We start from the raw sequence: 4,241 nt of genomic DNA, 5'->3' as shown, positions 1-4,241 counted from the left end.
CCCATGACAATCATGGTTCCCTGTTTGAGGAAAATGTTTTTATGGCCGGATGCCCTTCCTGACGCCAACCCTTGGTCACGCTCTTACGATGCACAGGGATACAGTGTACCTATTCCAAACCGGGGTACACACCGGGATCATTCATCCCAGCAAGCTGGTACTCAATTTGCCGACCTCGGAAGGATGACAGGCCAGGCTGAGTCAACCCCCCTGGCGTTAATTCAGCGATCGACTGGGATTCCGAACTCAGGATCCTCGGATCCCAAGCCAGAACCCTAACCGCTAAGCCAACACCAGGTTTAACATAGTGAATACTAATTGACCCTCAGCTATTTTGCAAAAAGCATCTCTCACACACCACTGCTTCTCAAAGAGTTGTACCTCAGACAACAACAAAATTCCAGCTTAACTCTTGACACACAGAGAGCTTTAAACATTTCGAAAACATTTGTACGATACAAATCATTCCGTATCTTTGATTTCCTTTTCTTATATATCGCCAACTTGGCTTGCGCAAGAAAGAAATGAATTAAAATTGTTGTTGGTGAATTGAACCGCCCACTAGGGCCAAAAATAAAGGCAGGAAAATCAAAAACAAAACAAAGCCGTGCAAGTAACATTTTTAGGAAAACAAATAAAGGAGTTAACCGGTCACAGCGTACATACGCATGGGGCAAGGTTTCAGTTTGTCCACAGAATGGACATTGCTCACTTATCGCTTGCGAGAAGCGGTGAATTAGGGAATTTGTGGGTAGGATCCAATGCGCAATTCTCCATTGAAGATCCCCAACACGTTTTGGCACAGGCTGTTTATAGTACCACCCCCAAATAGGGTAAAGGGGAGGGGTATTCGGCAGGACTGCAGGCCATCTACAGGGTACTGGGGAGGACAACGAAGGAAAAATGATTTTTAAGCATTGCACAAACAGGGTCTTTCGATTGCTCCCAGAAAAGGATAGAGAGCAGCCAAAACGAATCGGTTCCAAACTGAGAGAACCAGATAAACAAAGATTGGGGAAGGGTGGAGAAGATTCAGAGGTGGGTATGGGAGGGTTGCTTGCCCAACCATTTGAGGCACAGCAGATGCAAAGCACCATTTTCAAAAAGCTGTCAACGATCTAATGCCAACCGTCGAAGCCAGAGCGGTAGCACTGATCCACCTGTCATTGGTGGCGTTTCTCAAGTGACACACTTTTGTTACTGAGGCATTTATAAACTTTTGAATGAAGGTGCTTTCATTCACCCACTCACTAAATACAGAGTTGTGAAATAATGGTTCGTTGAAGAACATGGATCGAACATAAGTCGAGGGGTCACGGAGACAGGTAAAGGCTTGCCACGCATTCAGTAGGCTTTGGTGAAACGCAGGTAGCATCGATAGGTCTATCTTGGTCGAGTCCATTAGGAACAGCTCCTGTGCGAGGTCCAACTTCCCCGCTTGATGTAAGATGCAGCTGGTAAGCTGTCTCCAGGCCAAACATGGTTCAAAGAAGAAGCGCCATGTTGTTCGTAGGTGGAAAGCCATGATGTGGCACTTGACATTGACCAGCCCTTGGCCACCCTCTGCTGTTGGTAAGTTTAGAATCTCTGGTCTCAGCCAATGCTTTCCGGACCAGAAGAAATGGGTGATGCATTTTTGTATGTCCTCCACCAGAGTTTTGGGCAGCAAGATTCTGTGAGCTTTCATGTGTCTTGTTTCTCACAGTCTGAGAGTCCTTTAGGTGCTTTTTTGCAAACTCCAAGTGGGCTTTCATGTGTCTTTCACTGAGGAGAGTCTGGCCACTCTGTCATAAATCCCAGATCGGTGGAGTGTTGCAGTGATGGTTGTCCTTCTGGAAGTTTCTCCCATCTCCACACAGGATCTCTGGAGCTCAGCCAGAGTCACCATCGGATTCTTGGTCACCTCTCTTACCAAGGTCCTTCTCTCCCGATTGCTCAGTTTGGCCGGGCGGCCAGCTCTAGGAAGAGTCCTGATTGTTACAAACTTCTTCCATTTAAGAATTATGGAGGCCACTGTGCTCTTGGGAACCTTCAATGCAGCAGAAATTTTTTTGTAGGCTTCCCCAGATCTGTGCCTCGACACAATCCTGTCTCTGAGCTCTGCAGGCAGTTCCTTCGACCTCATGGCTTGGTTTTTGCTCTGATGTGCATTGTTAGCTGTGAGACCTTATATAGACAGGTTTGTGCCTTTCCAAATTATGTCCAATCAATTGAATTTACTACAGGTGGACTCCAATCAAGGTGTGGAAACATCTCAAAGATTATCAAGAGAAATGGGAGGCACCTGAGCTAAATTTCAAGTGTCATAGCAAAGGGTATGAATACTTATGTCAATGTGATATTCCAGTTTTTTCTTTTTAATAAATTTGCAAAACGTTCCAAAAGCCTGTTTTGTCTTTGTCATTATGGGGTATTGAGTGTAGATTGATGAGGGAAAAAATGAATTTAAACGATTTCAGCATAAGGCTGCAACATAACAAAATGTGAAAAAAGTGAAGGGGTCTGAATACTTTCTGAATGCACTGTAAGCACACCTGACATGAGGTCGGGGCTTCAGACTTTGTCACGCTTACGAGGCTGTACCTTCGAATAAACAGTTCCATGTGTGTCATATTTAATGGGATTTTTACTTGTACAGTACTTATATATTTGAACTACGAGGGGCACAGACTTAGTTATACCTTGCCATAGCTACAGAATAAAATGCACTGATCATTAAACCCAGCAGTGTACAGCATGATATGACATTTATGGTACAGACGAAGAAAGGTGGTCGACATGATAATATCTTCCGCCGCCCCCCCCGCCCCCCCAACTTTAATTCGCCCACCTTTCATACTTTTTTTACTCCTTTTTATTTTATAATGAGCAATGATATAATAATCACCAATGTTCACCAAAACACATCTTACCTTTCAGCATTTGGTGAATAACATCTCACGGGTGAGCAAGCAAACAACCTTCAAACCCGCTCCGTCTCACTCCGGCCCCGGTAGGCCAAAACATGGTGGCAGCAACAAACTTTCTAGGGCTGGTGTGATGGTTGCCAAAGGAACAGGAGAGCCTGAGTATACCAAAGCAACTTCCAGCCGATCCAAAATGAATCTTGTAACAAAGGTGAGTCTATTTTACCACCTCTTCGTATTTCATTCCTGCCACAATCATAGGAGTGTTGATTCAAAAACAACTTTGGTCTTCCTTATAAATACATGACTTTTATTTTATATTCCCAACAAATACATCAAATAATATAAGATAACCATCGTCACCAGAAGTTGAGAATCTCCCGCGATGAGGCCGAAGCGCAAGGCCCATTGCTTTCACGTCACAGGCAGGTCGGTGTTCTCTCTGTTTTATTCAATCTATTCTCCAATATTTCTCCCTCTGCTCTCTCAGGTATCTGACCCTTCATATCCATTCCAGGATGCAGGCGTTCTTCCAGTAACTTTCTCCGAGTTTAGCTTCCTAAGTCCAGGCTGACTGTACACCCCAACGTTTTTGTTCCCGCTTCTCTCGTCCACGAAACCACATTCCGGAGGCCGTTTTAGCCACTCTTTCCTCTTGAGCTTCAAGGAGGCAGTGTACTGCCATCTAGTGTCAACCCCCACCCCATGTTCTTTATTACCCCCACTAGCGAGGTACCTGAGCAACGCACAGTAGGGAGGCCGAAGTCTGAGAAAAAAAGTTTGCACAAATAAATTCCACATTTCTGTGACACCTTCAGTCGAACGACAGGCATGGACAGTCGGTTCGTTGTTTATACATGCGGTCAATTGTGAAACTACAAATGCTGAATCCGCAAATTTTACGGGTACGTGGAAACCTTCACGTCATTTCCTCAATGTGCTTTAAACTCAATCTCTCTATATTTTCATTCCAAACAGCATCATTCCATTCAAAATTAATACTATATTGTAGCGGCTGCCGCTGAGTTTTCACAATCGCCTTGCACCTATCAAGGACGCGGAGCGATCACCATGCCGGGCTCGTCCAGGACGCCCAGGCCCGCGCTCAACTTGCCAGGCCGCAGCCAGGACGCTGGGCCACGCCCCCTGGCGCCGGGCCTGGGCAAACCCCCTGGCGGAATAGATATATATTGCTGACTGATAAACGGTTTTTCAGAGTGCCTGAGTGTTTGATTTCATTAAAGCAACTCAGATGAATTCTAGCTTTTTGTCGCGTCCATTCTTCCGATCGACGTGGGAGCCCCGGCTCCTTCATTGGTGACCTATCGACATGGA

The 4,241-nt window shown here is 45.5% G+C and overlaps 1 long non-coding RNA gene across 1 annotated transcript; it reads right to left on the bottom strand.

Moving 5' to 3' along the window:
- Positions 1-549: 549 nt before the first annotated feature.
- Positions 550-3,513, bottom strand: LOC144888599 (uncharacterized). The gene is made up of 3 exons (XR_013621156.1): positions 3,270-3,513; positions 2,913-3,031; positions 550-880 (listed from the first exon to the last, which is right to left on the bottom strand). It is a non-coding gene; the product is annotated as an uncharacterized LOC144888599 (long non-coding RNA).
- Positions 3,514-4,241: the final 728 nt, after the last annotated feature.

Source organism: Myxine glutinosa, chromosome 13 (assembly GCF_964187855.1).
Source record: "Myxine glutinosa chromosome 13, kmMyxGlut1.1, whole genome shotgun sequence".
NCBI lineage: Eukaryota > Metazoa > Chordata > Myxini > Myxiniformes > Myxinidae > Myxine > Myxine glutinosa.
This window is presented reverse-complemented; position numbering and strand designations above follow the sequence as displayed.